The following is a 17965-nucleotide window of genomic DNA, read 5'->3' on the forward strand; positions in this document are numbered from 1 at the left end:
CATCCATCCATCCATCCATCCATCCATCCATCCATCCATCCATCCATCCATTCATCCATCCATTCATCCATCCATCCATCCATCCGTCTGTCTATCTTTCTCTTTCCCTCTTCCTCTCTCTTTTTTCTCTTTCTCCTTTTGTCTCTTTCTTTCTCTTATTTCCAACCATTTGTCTATCTATGTGTGCATATATGTACATATATGCAAAATCTTCACACTAAGACTTTTGGGGTATGTGTGCATGTGTGTGTGTGTGTGTGTGTGTGTGTGTATAGAAAGATTTAAGCTACTGGAGTTTAAAAGTGCACTAAGGCTTTTGGGGCACACTGTGTGTATATACCTGTGCGTATGACATGAGTTCCATTTAAACGGAGATTCCTTTGATCATTTATTTCCACAAGAAAAGTACGGAATTCACTTAATTGCTGCTAGTGCCAGAGATAGATGCAAAGACAAAATGGAGTCACTTTGCTCTTGGGAAACTCCCATTCTCCCAGACAGGAGGAATTACACTGAAGCTGCTTGGCCCCAGAGAGCAGAACTAGAAACAGTGGGTACGGGTCACAGGGACACATTTAGACTGGATGATAGAGGAAGAAAAACAAAATCAACAACAGCCACCTCCTAACAATTTAGAACTCTCCCAAGTGGAAGGGGCTGCTTCCGTACTTAGTGAGTTCCCCGTTCACTGGGGGTGTTCGAGCAATGACCATTTGTCAAGTTTGTTATACAAGGAATTTTTGTTTGGCTCTCGATTGAACCAGAGACGATGGGTGGCGAAGGGCACAGAACACTGGGCATGGAGTCAGGAGGAACTGAATTCCAGTTTAGCCTCAGACACTTACTAGCTGGCTGACCCTTAGCTGAGTCACATAGTTATTGTTTGCTTCAGTTTCCTCATTTATAAAACAGGGATGATAAGAACACCTTCCTTCCTTCCTTCCTTATAGGATTGTTGAGATGTTAAATTGAAATAATGTCCGTAAAATGTTTTGCAAACCTTGGGCAGTTAGGTGGCATAATGGATGAAGTATGGAGCCTGGAGTCAAGAAGACATGAGTTCAAATCCAGCCTCAGACATTTAATTAGCTATGTGATCCTGAGCAAACTGCTTAACCCTGTTGGCCTCAGTTTCCAAATGTCAAAGCACTCCAATATTTCTTCCAAGAAAACCCCAAATGGACTCACAAAGAGTTGGACATGAGTGGAAAATGACTGAGAAACAACAAATTGCAAAGCTTAGAACTATGAATACTAGGTAGTGGTGCTGTTGATATGTTGCTGTTGTTATGGCCTCTGAAGTCCAGGCCATCTCTAAAGATTTAGTTTTTGAAATTAAGTCAAAATACTCTGGATTTCCTGTAAATTTCATGAAAATTGTGAGTTTTATTCCAATAATTCTTCAGACAGTAATGGCTAGATACAAATCCTAAGAAGGCTCATGAAAGTGGTTCCAGAAAAGAGGAGGAATGATTTATAAAATGCATCTTTCTAACACCCACAAACAGAAGGGGCTTATCCAATTTTATTTTCTCTAGGCCCTCATTCAGATTCTACCAGGGTCTTGCTGCCAAGCCTCAGAAATGACAGGCACACAGTCAGAAGTACTAGGGAATAAGGAATTTCTGGTTTACTTTTCATAAATTGATACTAAAAATTTTATCAGTCGATTCTGTTCTGTCTATTAATACATGGATGGGAGTGATGTCTCGTGAGGACTTTTTGGCAGCCTAGGAAGACTGAGCTGTGGAGCGGAACACTGCTATCTCATCCAAGTTGCAGAAACATCATTCAAATGTAAAAATAGCCAGGTTCTAGAATACAGATTAATATTTCACATTAAGAAGGAGGTGTGATCATTGCCTACATGTGCATGGGCCCACACAAACACACCACCACCACCATCATCGTCAATTCCATTATCATCATCATCACAGTTAACATTTACAGAACACTTTAAGGTTTACAAAGCACTTTTCATCCTGTATCTCTTTTGAACCTTACAACCCCATGAGGTAGCTATTATAATTCCCATTTTCCAGATAGGGTAACTAAGACTCAAAATGGTTACCAAGGGTCACAAGTAAGGTTACCAAGTGTCTGAAGTAGATTCAAACCTGGCACTTCCTGACTACAAGTCCAAATAAAATAAGTCCATATAGCACACCCACTCCACCAAAAACTCCAGACAAAAAACATTCTGCCACCCCGTTCCTTGCCCAAAGTAGGGGATTGTTAACAAATTACCCTTGTTTATTCATTTCAGTAGTGCCTGACTATTCTTAACCCCATTTGGGGCTTTCTTTCCTGGAGTGGTTTGCCATTTCCTTCAGTTCATTTTCATGGATGAGAAAACTGAGGCAAACAGGGTTAAGTGACTTGCCCAGGGTCACACAACTAGTGAATGTCTGAGGTCAGATTTGAACTCAGGTCTTGCTGCCTCCAGGCCCCACGCTCTATCCACTGTGCCACCACTGCAAGGGATACCAGTAGGATGGAGAATTTACAGGGCTGTGCCTTGTTCTGACATTGTCTCTGAGGTCACCGGAGGTTGCCGTCCTTCTCTGAATCTGCTCTTGTCTCATTTACATTGCATCCTGAGATGTCACATTGTCAAAGTTGAGGTGTTTGCCAAGCTAAATTATTTTGGCAGCCAAAATCTATGTGGTTTCCATAAACGGTTGTTAATTTTTTAAAGAAACTCTAAATTAATGGGCCACCTCCTGCCAGGTGAGTAAGCTATTTCTCAGGAGTATATTAGTCAAGCTGGGTGGTGTGTTAACACTTTAAGGCTTCTAGGGCAGGCTCTGTGGGCAAATCACAATTTATGCTGTAGCCCACTTCTGAACTATTATGTGTATATCACATTTTTGTGAAATGCAGCAGGTTTAAATTCACAAGAGGACCTGGCAATTTAAGAGAACCCTGTGGTGAATCCTTTTGTAAAGTGATTAATTCTTTTGTAGGGAGAATAATCAGCTTCTGATTATTAAGACTGTAAATTTAGATTTTTTTAATATTGGGTTTTCTTAAAGCAACACACACCTGCATTGCCCTGAATTGGTAATTTAATCAACGGGAACCATGACAAGTCAGGAAGAGCTAGGTCTGGCCCCTCCCTCTGATGCTTAACAACTGTGTGACCATAAGGAAGACATGTAGCCTCTTTGAACCTGAGACAAGACTCAGTGGAAAGAGCCATAGAGTCAGAGGATTGGGTTTCGAATCTGTCCCTGCTCCTATGCGTCTTGTGACATTGAACACTTCCCAGCTTGTTGGGATTTCAGATTCCTCATCTATAAAAAGAGGGAGGTCCCTTCCAGCACCAAAGTTATGACATCTATTCTCTTAACAGAATCAATTAAACCATAACTGGATTGCGTCTGACCTCGTCAAAGGGAGTTTCTGCACTGCCTAAATCGCTGATCCTTCATCATATAACTTGATGGCATAGTAAAGGTAATAATAAAACAATAACAGTAATAGCCAGCTAGCATTTCTGTGCCCATTTAATGTTTGCAAAGCACTTCAAATGTTAACTTATTTAATCCTCACTACAACCCTGGGAAGCAGGTGCTGTTTTCATCTCCATTTTACAGGTGAGGGAACTGAGGTAGATTATAGAAGCTATTTGCCCGGGTTCACTCACCCAGCTGGTAATTGTAGGGAGGCTGGATTTGAACTCAGGTCTTCTGGATTCCAAACACAGGCATCACCCAACAGACGATCCAACCATCTAACTACCTCCCAATTTGGTTTCTGGGTGGAGTATGTATTAAAGAGGGTAGAGACCAGTACAGAGGCTATTGGAATAAGTCTGGTGAGGGCCTGGGGTAGGATTGGGCTGCTGAATTGGAGACACAATAGAAATAGAATCAACAAATCTTAGCAATTGAACAGATATGAGGACAAAAAAGGGAGAAGGGCTTAAAAATTATTGCAATTTTAACTGATGTCCTAGTGTCCTGAAGGAGTTAATGCATCTTCCAGTGTGCAGATTTCTACCTATTTCTGTTGAGTTTGTGAAGACTGAGGAATGAAAAATATATGCTGGTCCCAATCCAACAGATGCCCCTTATTAACCTTGAAGCAACAGATAACTGTAAACACCTGACTTCATTGACAAGCCCATCCATCAGTGGTGGTGACATTTTTCACCCACACTCTTTAATGGACTCTATTACCATGAAGGCTGGATTGAGTGATGCTTTAGAATAAGGCATGGAGTATTCATTTTTCCATCTCATACCACACACACACACACACACACACACACATCTGCTAACAAAGTATCCTTTAATGGTAGTTTGGAGAGTAGGAGGGAACAATCTGTTTTCTTACACAAGCTAAATTATTTGGATAGAGTTCATTGTCAAGATTTCCAGTGAAATGTCTTTGGGTTGAGGTGGGAGAAGAGTGTTTGGGGCACGTTTTCATCCTAGGCATCTTCCGAAGTGTCTGAGCTCCCTTTGTGTGCTGGAGATGTTCAAGCAGAGATTGGATAACCAAATAGTGAAGGGGGTCTTCGGACATCAGGAAAGGAACATGAGCGAGATGACCATTAGGGTCTTTCCAAGCCCTATGATTCTATAACATTAGCCAATAATCCTCATAACTGGGCCCCTGTCGAGTTACATATTTCTCTTGAATACCAGCCATTACCAACCCCATGGAAATTTAAAAAAAAAAAAGGCATAAAAGATATGGAACGTAACTTACTTTGAATGCTTCATTAGCCAGCCGTTAGCATTCGTCATTTGTCGTTGCCAAATATCGTGGGAGCCTCGGAAATGAACTGTTGTGCCAGGAGGTTGTGGAAAAAGCCCCCTTTCTGCTGGGCTGAAATGATTATTTTTGTTACAGAGTGTGGCTGTCCCCACTGGTCTCCCTGGGAGCACTTTACTGGTTATAAAATATAGCGATTACTATGGTAATCATATTGCAGGGGTAAAATGACTTTGACCTACTTGTTAAAATGCAGTGTGTATTAAAATAAAGAGCGTGAGCTTAAAGCTAAATGAAGTCAGAAGACAAAAAGAGAAGTGAGTGCAGGGCCTGGGAAGGTCTTAGATTTCGACAAGTATTTGACAAGCATTAGACTTTCATCTCCAGTTCCATCAGTTTCAATAGGGACCATTGATTAATGACTTATGGCTGTGGGATGCCTGATAGATGGAGATATGGAATATCATCTCTGCTCTCGATCTGCTTTTGAGAAAAAAGTGCAAGTTTGGGGCTTCAAGGCACCGAGCAGGGGGGAAGGGTACAAGCATTTATTAAGTGCTGACTGTGTGCTAGACACCATGCTTAGCACTTTACAAATATTATCGAATTTGATCCTCACAACAGCCCTGAGGTGTTATTATGATCCCCATTTCACAGTTGAGGAAACTGAGGCAGGCTGAGATCAATGCTGCTATTAAGTGTCTACAGTCAGATTCAAATTCAGATTATTCTGACTCTAGGTTCAATAATATATCCAGTGCATCACCTAGAAGACCAATGACATTGTGGGATTTAAATGAGGCTGACAGCTATGCATTAAGTGAGGCAGAGGTCTGCAAAGTTGTCAGCCTGAGTCATAGAAGTCCAGTGGCAGGATAAAAGTCAAGATGATGGCCCAGGATGCAACATCTAACCAAGCTCTAAGGGCTCCAAAGCACCTGCTTCCACCACCTTCATGGTCATGGAGCAAATTGTTCTCATCCAACAAATGTTACTATTATTGTGCATATGATACACAGGTACAAAACTCATAAAATATTTTTGGGACAAGCAGGTGTCAATCCACAGACTAAGGAAAGGTCCTGCCAACGGATGTGGTGAATGGAGAGGGAAGGAATTTACTTACAGATGTATCTTGAGGGAAATCTTGATTATTTATTATTATTTGTTGTCATGGTGAGAGGTATTGTGAGAGGTGGTGTGGTATTGTAGATAAATCCTTGAATTTGAATTCAAAGGAGTTAGAGGTTCTCAGCTCAAATCCTGGCTATGTGATCACAAGCAAAGAAGTCATTTAACCTCAGTGGTCTTTCATCCTTCATCTTGAAAATGAGAAGGCTGAACTGGGTGACCTTGAAGATACCTTGCAGCTCCAGATCTCCGATCCTCTCAGTTTCTGATTTGCAAATGACAAAAACCAAAACCTTCTTTCTCCTGTACTTCCTCATATTACTACCCTGTAACCTAGAGCTGCCAAAGATATAATTGCTGGAGTAGAAAGCTCTCTCCCCATCCCCCACTCTCCCACCTACACAACAAACCAATTTGAAGAGCTGACTTTTTGCTATCTCATGATTTCCAGTGCTCCAAAGAAAGCCCTGACTCTCCAGCTGATAAGTGCCTGCCATCATTTTGGGCCGTAATTATTCTTGCTTTGGCATAGATAATTTTGATGCATTTTCACTCCCGAGCTGGGCAATTATCAGAGTTGTATAAATTGACCTCTTAATCATTGCAGAAATTAATGGAAATTACCCCTAGGCAGGCTGGTGAATTCAGGACCCAGCAGAGCCAATTCACAGAGCCCTCCAGGAACTTAAAGGCAAAAACATAGATGGTTCCCTGTAGGTAGATACACGGTGAATCCTATCCTGAGAAAAATCCCACAATCCTTTTCTGATTTAAGATGCTCAATTATTCAGGAAATGGGAAAGGGAAAGCAGGGCTCATTCTCATCCTCTGATCACACTGCTCTTAATCAATAGTTTCATCTTCTTCCACTAATCATTTTTGTAGTGCTGTGAATCATGTTCCTTCTCCTGGCAGTTCTGGTGGCAGAATTGTGGAGAGTGGAAATGACAGAAATGAAGGGAAAGCATTTGGGCTAGGCAGATAGTCAGCCTCTGGATCTCTGCAGTTAAGAGACCAGCCTAGAAAACTACGAAATGAAAACCTAACCTTTATTTCCTCTTATTCTGATGGGGCATAATAGGAGAAAGTGAAGGCTATTCAGAATACAGGAGAAACTCAGGTATCTTGGATGTTAGTTTTTAGTTTAATTAACAATAATGATACCAACAAAAGAGGCAAGGGGACGGATTGGAAGCAAACCTTGAAACTAGAAGAGCTGGGGTCAAGTCTTGCATCTAACATGTTCTGGCTCTATGACCCTGGGTAAAGGAGACACAATTCTCCATCCTCCCACTGCAAAAATTCCCACTGGCTGTCTGTCCCCCATTCCTGGAATGCCTCCCTCTCCTGTCTTCAACTCCTGGCCTCCCTAAAGTTCTCAATTCAAATCCCACCTTTTGCAGAATAAAGACCTCCTTAATCTTCGTACCTTCCCCCAACTATTTATTCCTTATCTTATCTGTACATAATTATTTAAATGTTTTCTCCCTCAACAGACTGTGAATGTCTTGGGTTCCGGAACTATTTGGTTTTTGCATTTCTTTCTATTTCCGGCATTTAGCATAATATCTGGCATACAGTAGTATTTAATAAATGGTAGTTGACTGACTACTTGGTTGATTCAGATAGAAATAGATCCTGCAGGCTGCATATTGATTTAGAAAAAACATATATTAATATTATCTATGGGGCGGCTAGGTGGTGAAGTGAATAGAGCACCAGCACTGGAATCAGGAGGATCTGAGTTCAATTCTGGCCTCAGACATTTAACATTTACTGACCTGGGGCAAGTCACTTAACCCCAATTGCCCCTCCAAAAAGCACAAAAAAAATTTATCTATGTAAATATTATGGCCTGCAAGCCACATGTCCGGCACCTCTGTCCTAAGGCACTGCCCAGAGTCACAGGGCTAGTTGTGTCAGAGGTAAGATTTGAACCCATGACCTCCTGATTCCAAGTCCAGTTTTCTTTCTATCACCACTGCCTTTGGAACTATATTGGAGAATTTGATCTCTTTAGTGAAGTGTGTAATTTTCTTCAGTATATTTTTGAATATATTATTGATACTGTATTCTTTTTTCATACTCCCATCAATTCCTACTGACTCCCTCTTCCTGTCCCCCCTACTTGAAATCTGTCTGTAACTAATGAGTATAGTCAAACACAACAAATCTACATGTTAGTTGTGTATGAAAGCATGTGCCTCCTTCCTCACTTCTAGTCCATCCCCTTTCTGAGAGGTTTGTTTCACCATCACTCTTCTAAAGTCATGATTGGATGTTGATCAGAGTTCTGAAGTCTTTCCTTGTCATTTTCCCTTTTGTTATTGGAGTCACTGGGTAATCTGTTCTCTCGGTTCTGTTTGTTTCACCCTGTATCAGTTCATATAAATCTTTGCAGTTTTCTCCGAATTCTAAATAATCATCTTTTCCTATACTGAAATAACTTTTGTCTGAGCCTCCAGCCTCGAGAATAATGAGGCAATTTGGCAAAAGAAATAGGCTTTGACTTTAATCTTACCCAACAACCCTTTATTAAGTATCTATTTAGAGCAAGGTCACATTGTGGGCACCAGAAATGACTTGACAGGGGTTGCCTGTCTCAGATGAAGTAGCATGGCTCCCTGGGTTTAGAGTAATAGGGCTACTGTGAGAGGAGAATAGATTTACCCCTCCTCTTCACCACCTAATCCATCCAGATTCCTTCTGAAGAGCCCAAAACTTTCTATGGCTATTGTTCAGCAATTGGTTTAGCATCACCCTGTTGAGGTCAAGGGATTAGGGTCTGTTGCCTTGTTCTGGCTGAGTAGGCAGAGGCCTCCTTCAGATATTCTCCAAACATTCTCTCACTTCCACTCCCTGGTTTCTCTCAGCTAAAATCCCATCTTCTACAGGAGTCATTTCCAGGTCTTCCCCCTTCCCCCATTGCTGGTGCCAAATCTTGTCACTTCTTTCTTCCCACATGACTATCCCCCTAGTACAGACCCTTATCATTTCCTTCTTGGTTCTGTTGGGTCTACCTGCCCCAAGTGATTTCCCTTTGAAATTCTCATCTAGCTTATATAAGCACCCCCCCCCCATTAGAATGTGAGTTCCATTTTTTGTATTTCTTGGTATCCCCATAATTAACAGATTCCTGGCCCATAGGGAAACACTTATTTGGTGGGTGATTGAGGTTATGCTAGTTCATAGGATGGTACATTTAGAACTAGAAGAAATCTTAAAGGTCATCGAGTTCTACTCCCTCATTTTACAACTGAGGAAACTGAGTCCCAGAGAGGCAAACTGTCTTGTCCATGTCACTACAGACAGTAAATGGCTGGGCTGGGAATCAAACCTGACTTTTCTGACTTCAAATTCAACATTCATTTCTTTACCTTTCCACGAGCAATTCAATCTAGGTTTATTAACCACCTATTACTTGCAGCTTGGCAGTGTGGACAGTGAACTGCCCTTGAAATCAGGAAAATCTGGATTCAAGTCTGGTCTCTGACACAGATTCCATGACCCTGAGCAAATCACTTAACATTTCAGTGCCCCAGACTGTAAGTTTCAGAGAAGGTCCAGACATGCATTAGTAAGGGAGGGAGTTGCCCAGGGTGACCAAGTCATAGGTTAAGTAAAAGTCAAATTAACACACACACACACACAACACACACACACACACACACACACACACACACACACACACACCCCTACATGCAAGTACCATACTAAGCTTTTAAAAAGGAAACTTCTAAGTACAATAACCTTTCTGCTTCATTGACCAAATATAGATCCCAGGGCATGGACTGAGCTTAATTCCGACTCCCTTTGTCCGAGACCATGTACTCAGGAACAGTTATCATAAGCGCTTACATGTATAAGTCACACGATATTTTACAAAAGACTTTAATGGCCATTATCTCGTTTGATACAAAATCCCAGTGAGGATGGCCTTGCAGCTGTCTTGATCGGCTTTTAATTCAGCTTGCTAATTCTTCTAGGAAGCTTTCCCTGACACCCACCCACTGAAAGCAAACTCTCCCTCCTCACCTTTCCCTAGAGCCCTGGGACTGAATTTGCCCCCTTCACATCTTGTGTTACCCTGGAATCATATTTATTGGTGCATGTACATAAGGCATCCATGGTGAAGCTGGAGACAAGACAAGTCGGATGTGTCTGGCTTCTGACGCGTGCTGGCTGGGTGACCCCTGCCCAGCTCATTTGACCTCTCTCATTTTCCTTTCTCTCCTCTGTAAAATTAGGAAGTTGGGCTCGAGGTCTCCAAGGGCCCTCTCTAGCTTTAAATTGGTGATCCTAGGATCTCCCCTCTTGGATGCATGGAATAAACATTCTTAACTTCTTCCTCTTAGACTCCTCCTAGGCTCTCTCAAATAGACGTCCTTGCAGTAGTTGGTCTTTTCTTATTCTCTCTAATTTGTTAGAGGCTTCTTTCCCTCCTTAAATTCTATTGTGTTGACTTATCCATGTAGAAATTGTATCCCTCCTAGAGACTACCAGCTCTTTAAGGGGCTGCCTGGTGCCTTACACAAAGTCAGTGGTTAATAAATGTGTGTCTAATTGGATTGAATTGACCTTGGACAGGTCACCTCATCTTTGAGCCCTTTTCCCCATCTGCAGAGCTCATCCTTCTTAGCAAAGTACTTCGAAGGGCATGAAACAGTATGTATGTATGTAAATGGGGGCTATTATTGAAATGAATAGAATTGAAGAGATCATTTTAAGCTCAGTCTGCCCTCAGAAAAGGCTTTTTGGGCAAATAGAATCCCATTTAGAAACAGATAGGTTTCGAGTCATGGGATCTTGCATGTTAGAGATTCAAGGGACCCTATTGCAAACTCCTTGCTTTCCAGGTTACACTGATACCTAGAGAGGCTTAAGGGATTTGCCCAAGGACCTATATTCTTAGAGCAAGCGGCAGAGCTCATATTTGAACCCAGCATTTTTGGGGTTGTTTGTTTGTTTGTTTGCTGGTCTGGTATTTCACTCTTATACCAGTGTTCTTTTTTTCTTGAACTCAGGTCTCCCAGAGTCAGTATCTTTTCCATTATACCACTGCCCATTTGGCTAAGTGGAGGTCTAGAGAAGGCTTTGGAAATGGAGGGAACTTTCATACCTCTAGCTTTCAATTGTACTGCCCCTGGACCCCTTCCATTGCTACCTGATACATTCTTACCGACTAAAACCCAATTTAAATACCATCTCCTCAAGGCAGTCCTTCCATCATCATCCAGATTTTTTTCCCCTTGAACCTTCCGGCACAGCTCAGCCTCCTATTCCCCAGCCTCCTCTTCTGCCTCCACCCTGTGACTTTTCCTCAGATTACCCACTTTAGAAGCTCCATTTGAGAAAGTGTCTATGCTGACCTTGCTCCCTAACCCGGCGCAGAACCAGAATACTCTTCCTCCACCCATTTTTTATGTGCTGTCTTCTCCCGTTAGAATGTAAGCTCTTTGAGGTCAGGGACTGTGTTTCTTTTTCATTGTCCTTCTTCCAGAACTTAGCACAATGATTGGCTAATAGTAAACTCTTAGTAAATGTTTTTTATATCTAGCTGTCTCCCTAGGATCTCACATAATACTTGGTTTAGATCTTTCTAAAAATTTAGCCTGCCATCAGTGCAGATTATAATCCATCCACATCTTCACATCTTGTCACTAATTTTTCACAGAAGATTTACCAACATGTGGGGGGGTGGCTTTTTCTATTTTTTTTTTTACATTATGGATGATTATTGAAGTCCACAAGCTGTTCCTGTGTTCCCCTCACACATGTTATAAACCAACCCATCTTCCTGTCTGATCATGTAGTTCTTTAATAATATCTTTAAGGGGAAGGAAACAAGCATTTATTAAGCACCTACTATGTACCAGGCACTATGCTAAGTGCTTTACACATATAATCTCATTCAATCCTCACAACCCCATGGGGGCCATTATGATTCTACTTTATAATTAAGGAAACTGAAGCTAAGAGGTTTGCATACCCTGCACAGCATCACACAGCTAAGCGTCAGAAGCTGAATTTGAACTCGGCACTCTATCACAGTGCCACCTAGATATCACCTACTGCTTCTTGCAGATGTCTCCATGAAGTGTTTAATACTTTATACACATTTTGGCTTGTATGTACCTATATGGATATATCTGTATATACTTATTGCTATATATCTATATATTTATACCTTTATATATCTATACATTTATACCTATATATCTATATATTTATATGGATATCCCCATATGGGTATGTCTACATATACGTATATCTATATATTTATATGTATATCCTTATATGCATATATCTGTATGTCCCTATATGCATATATCCCTATATATATATATGTGTATATATATATTTATATATATATATATATATCTGTCTCCTCTTTGCAATGTAAACTTCTCCATGGCAGGGACTGTTTCATTTTTCTTTGTGTTCCAAGTGAAGTCCCTGGGACATAGTAGGGGGCTCTGTAAATGCTTATTGATTGATGGATCTCTCTGTTGCCCTTGGGGCCATCCATAGAGTTGACTCTTCTGAGGCTGTATAATTCCATAATCTCCAGCCACAGAACAGGGCGCCAGAAGAATGTTGGTGTTAATTCTTGGAAAATGCTTGAATTTGTTGAAACTCTGAAACTTTTCAAATGCTATCTAGCTCTATCTGATCCTTACTGAATCTCAGACCTGGATCATGGTCCATCTGCAGTGTTTGACCAAGATAAATGAGACCACTTCAATGGGGTGTCATCCAGCTGCACAGGACTACACCACCCCCTGCCTCCATGACTTTGCACAAACTGTCCCCCAAGCCTGAAATGTATTCCCTCCTCCACTCAGATTCTTCAGCTCCCATGCTTCCTTCAAGCTCAACTCAATGAGACAGCTGCATAGGCCTCTTTTAATCTTTCCAGGTTTCTGTCCAGTACAAAGGGGGATTTTCTATAATTGATGAGAGCCTGTAAATGCTCCTATTTACATGACTTTGTACTGATTGTATCAAGCCCTGGAAACAATATAAAGTCCTTGTTTACTTTGTATATATACTGTATTTATTTAGATGTTTTCCTTCCACACCCCAAAAATATGTTTCTTGAGGGCTAGGGTGATTTCACTTTAGTCTTTGTATGCACAGCACAACACAATTCCTGCTATGTAGTAGGTGCTTACTAAAAGCTTGTTATATGAGTAAGAGCCTTCCTTCATCCATTTAGTTTTTCCTATGTGGATTGTTCAGCTTCAAGAAAGTCAGAGCAATCACAAATCTAATCTTGCGGGGCTTGCAATGTTTCCAGAATTTCAAGCTGTCCATAAATAACATCCATAAACAGAGTCTCACCAACTATAAGGAATCCTTCTCTGTACTTGTCATCCTCTGGGACAGTGGCAACTTCCTTTGGTGAACATGTATCTAGCTGCCTGTTTGATGCGTCAGGCTTCATGTTAGGCAGAACGTTATTGAGCAAAGCTACCAATGTCATTAGGTCTACAAAGGAACCTTGTATGTCGAGCAGATCTTAGATGATAGCTTTTACCCTGGCATTTTTCTCTACTGAATCCAATACCTTTTTTTAAGCCAGTGGGATCTTATATTTTCTGCACCTTTCAAGCAGTAAAGATTGTGGTCTGTTGTAAACAGCCTTTTATTATTACTGAATTTCGGTCTTTTTAATGCAGACCATTCCTCCAAATTGCCTAATTCCCTTTGGATTCTCTTACTCTTATGAATACTATATTGGCAAGTTCCCAAAAAATGGGCATTCCCCTTATGAGCTTTATCATCTTTCTCTCCACTCCATCATCTAAGACATTTACAAATCCACTAAGTAATACTGAAAAGATTCTACTTAATCTTCCCTCCAGTCTGACAGTGAAGTCTCTAAATTTGATCTGTGCTTGGAAATCTGAACATGTAGCAATATGGGAAAGGCTTCAGTCAGCACTCGATATTCGGCATTAGAGATTTCACACTGGAGAATGTACTCATTTGGTATTTCAGCATATGCTACTTTTTTGTTGTTTGTTTCCTTTTTCTGTATATTGCAACTCATGAGAAGGCAGGGATGGGTTACAATCTGTGATGTTGGAGGGAGTTAGCAATTAGTGAGATCACAGATGCCTGGAAGTGTTAACTAAGTCCTGTCTCCCTAGCCAGGCTAAGAATTTCAAAGGTCTCAGAGGTGCTGGACCTGGAAGGTACTAAGAAGTCATCTCGTTCAGGGATCCTTAACCTGGGGTCTGGGAACTCATTATAAAAAAAATGTTAGCTGTATTTCAACATAATTCATTTCTTTGTAATCCTACGTATTTTGTTTTATGCATTTAAAACATTCTGAGAAAGGGCCCATTGGCTTCCCCAGATGCAGGGTTCTATGGTTTAAAAAAAAAGATTAATCTAGTCAATTTAACAATTCCACAAACATTTATTAAGCACCTATTATGTACCAAGTTCTAAGAATACAAAAGACTACAGCAACAAAATGTTTATATTCTCTTAATGGAAAACAGCATATACACATAAATCAATATAATTATATAAACAGCAATTGGGGGAAGGGAGGAGGAGAGAGGAGAAGGAGTGAATTGAGAAAAGCCTCTTTAGGAAGTAGCATTTGAGGTGAGCCTGAAGAAACCTAGGGATTCTAAGAAGTTAGAAGGAGTGCATTCCAGGTGATGGGACCAGCCTTTGCAAAAGGTATGGAGTCAGGAGATGGAACACAAGGCATGAAGAACTGCAAGTGGGTCAATTTGGCTTTGATGTAGAGTGGGTGAAGGAGAATAATAAGACTTTAGAAATGGTCTCTATAGGGTGGCTAGATGGCTCAGTGAATAGAGCATTGGCCCTGGAGTCAGGACGACCTGAGTTCAAATCCCGCCTCAGACACTTAACACAAAAACTAGCCGTGTGACCTTGGGCAAGTCAACCCCAATTGCCCTACCTTCCCCCCTCCAAAAAAGCAAAAAAATAAAAATCTAAAAAAAAAAAAAGGAAATGGTTTCTATGGATCAGGGTTTTAGGAAGGCTTTCCTAACATGGGGATTTGTGGTTTTCCTGGAGGCCATGGGAAGCTAGCTACTAGAGTGTGTTGGCAAGGGAATGCGATGGTTAAATATCAGTTTGGCAGCTTTGTGGAAGAGGGATTGGGGAGGGGAGAGCCTAGAGGGAGGATGACCAGCAGTCAGTGAGAGGTGATAAGGACCTGGACTAGGTAGCTAGGTGGATGGAGAGAAAAGGATGGATCGGAAAATGACCAGTGGAGATGGAGAAATGTCCCCAGTATGTGAGCACCAGGTGCCACCAACAGCCAAACAGTCTATAGCTAAGGTATTGAGGTCTCGATTACTCCCTATGACTTTGGGCAAGACACTGTGCTTCAGTTTTCTCACCTGTAAAATGAGATTTTATACACACACACACACTGCATTGGAAACCTGAAGTCCTATATAAACTTGAGCTCCTATTCTTAGAGGCTTGTATTTGGTGGTTTCTAATGTCCCTATCATCCTCCCTTCTTTGCCTTTCTCTGATCTTACTGAGGTTGGTGACTTTAATGGAGGTTCTGTGAGCCCAATAATAGCAAGGCTATATATAGCTCTTTAAGGCTGGAAAAGCATTTATATGTTCTCTTATTTGAGTGTGAAGCAGGTGGTATTATTATTCCCATTTTGCAGATGGGGGGAACTGAGGTTAAAGATGGGGTTAAAGAGGTTAAATCACTTGCCCAGGATCACACAGCTAGGTTTGAGGTAGAACTTGGGTCTTCCGAGTCTCCCTCCAGGGAGACTCGACCACCTAGCTGTCTCCTAAGGCCCTGAGCTACGGCAGGTTTGAACAGCAGTAGGAACACTGGGCTTTTTTTTTTTTTTTTTGAAAGTTGGTATCCTCTAAGTTGGTCCAGGTTGGGGCCTGTAGACGGCTATGGTGGAACAGGGCCTGTGAGGACGGTGGGCGGCTGAGCCTGCCCCCGGAGCCCAGTTAAGGTGGTTGGTTGGCCTCCTCCTCCTCCTCCTCCTCATTACCTTGCCCCTCCCCCTTCCAAGTGGAAAGGTTGTGGGTCTCTTGATTGAAATCTAAATTTGGGAGCCGGACCAGGATTGGCCTGTGGCTCGGCATTTTCACCAATAAGCTCCGAGATCGGGGGGCGGCCCTTGCAGCCGCAGCCCCAGCAGCAGCCGCAGCAGCCGCAACAGCAGCAGCCGCCTCGGCTGCAGCCCCAGCGGCCTCAGCTACAGCCCCAGCCGCAGCAGCAGCAGCAGCAGCAGCCGGAGGAGGCCAGGGGCCGGGGGCCAGACGCCAGGGCCGGCCTCCTCGGAAGAGCCAGGGCTGCCCACTGACCTGGCCGCCCGGCCGCCCCCTTCCCTCCCGGCTCCCAGGTCTCTCTGGGCTCCCGCAGCCGGGCCCGGGGGCATGGCCCTGCGCTAGCCCTGCTGCCCCGAGCAAGAATGCGGCCACTGCCTCAGCCCTCGCGCCGTGGCCCCCCGCAGCTGCAGCCGCCGCCTCTCGGTCGGTGGGAGACCCCCAGCTGCCCCCCGTAAAGCTCCGCTGCCCAGCCCGCCCCTACCCCGGGCGCTCTCTGCCCCGTCCGGACTGCGGGACCCTCTGCGGCGGCCGCGTGCCGGTGGAGCGATGCTGGCGTGACCTTGGTGAGTGCCCGGCCCGGCTGGGGCTGCGGGCTGGGGTGGGGGGGCGCAGTGGCCAAGTCGGCCCGGGGACAGGCCGGTTACGGCGGGCAGCGGCCGTGCCCGTGCATCCGTCTGAGAAGGCGGACGGGGCAGGGGAGGTGGCCGTGAGCTCCGAAGTGGCAATGACCGAGTCCCAACTTGGGGAAGCCTCATGTGCAACTGACAAACTAAGTCGGGCTGGAGCCTCCCGGGAGCCGGCAGCCTGGGCTAGGGACGCTGAGGAAATCTGGCCAATGGGCTGGTGTTATTCCTGGGAGGGGAGGGGAACTGAGCTGTGATCTTGGCCAAGTCATTGAACCTTGCAGGGCCTCAGTTACTCGTCTTGCAAAAAGCGCCAAGTGCTGTCTATTAAAGGAAGAAAGGGGTCACCTCCCACTAGAGACCTTGCGTCCTAATCCTGCCTTCCTCTCTTTGCTGGTGAGGCGCGGAGCTGGATTTAGAGTCAGATTGCCCGGGTTCGAACACAGGTTCAGTCTCTCCTCGTGCTTTTCTGGGGCAAGTCACTTCCTATCTCCTGAGGGGGTGGGATCAGATGCCCCTTAAGGTCCTTCCTGTCCAGCTCCAACTCTGCGAGCCTAGAGCCATCCCCATACCCTTTACTTACTCTCTCTGCCTAGTGTTTATTCTTGGTTTCGTTGTTTTCTTTCTCATCCCCAATGCCTGGCCCACCAGGAGAAAGGTGCTTGACAAATGCTTATTGATTGATTGACCGAGCAGTTTCTTAACCTTCAGTCCATAGACTTGTTATAAAAAATGGGAGAACCCTTTCAAAATAACTCATCTCCTTTGTGCATTTAAAAGCACCAGTCTGAGAAAGGGTCCACAGGCATCACGAGACTGCGTGATGCAAAAAAAAAAAAAAAAAAAGAGTTAAGAGCCCTAAAAGAAGGGAAACCCCTTCAAACTCAAAAGGCATCTTAGGACACCCCCCCCCCCCCCGAATTCCTGGCATTTTCTGCTCCATTTTGGCCCATATTTCGCCAACAGGGTAGAGGTGCAGATCTCTGAAGGAGCTGAGGGTCGTCTCTAGCTCCCAGTCCCCAAAGGCAGCCTATGTCATCTCAGCTGTCGGGGGCCGGTCAGGATTTGTGTGGAATGACAGAAAGCAAATCTTGAACCCCATCGACAGCTGTGTCTCATAGAAGCTAAAATAGCTTCAACTGTCTTAGCTTTGTTCAGGAGGCTGGAGTGGGGGGTGGGGGGGATGTAATGTGTGTTTTTCTACTTTCTGGTCAGTTTTGCATGGATTGAAAGGACTAAGTTCCCAAAAATAATTTGGGAAGGGAGAGGCAGCTTGAAAAAAGCATTATGCATCCCATGATATCCTCCCCCCCCATGACTCTCTCTCTGGATATAATATAATATAATATAATATAATATAATATAATATAATATAATATAATATAATATAATATAATATA

General features: G+C 43.3%; 1 protein-coding gene across 4 annotated transcripts in view; it reads left to right on the forward strand.

Annotated features, from left to right (window-relative positions):
- PRICKLE2 (prickle planar cell polarity protein 2) overlaps positions 1 to 17965 on the forward strand; it is a 351792-nt gene that overhangs the window by 155962 nt on the left and 177865 nt on the right. Inside the window, exon 3 of one of the 4 annotated variants that reach the window (XM_069084181.1) lies at positions 3356 to 3459. The exons of 2 other annotated variants lie outside the window; for them this stretch is intronic. The gene's annotated coding sequence lies outside the window, so the exon portion shown is untranslated. Of the gene's footprint in view, positions 1 to 3355; positions 3460 to 15694; positions 16506 to 17965 lie in introns of those variants that run through there. One more of the 4 variants, XM_069084180.1, reaches the window with a different exon arrangement.

The sequence above is a fragment of the Petaurus breviceps genome, unplaced genomic scaffold, assembly GCF_028583685.1.
Source record: "Petaurus breviceps papuanus isolate PSGF00001 unplaced genomic scaffold, PetGlider_PUasm1.0 174, whole genome shotgun sequence".
In the NCBI taxonomy this organism is placed as follows: Eukaryota; Metazoa; Chordata; class Mammalia; order Diprotodontia; family Petauridae; genus Petaurus; species Petaurus breviceps.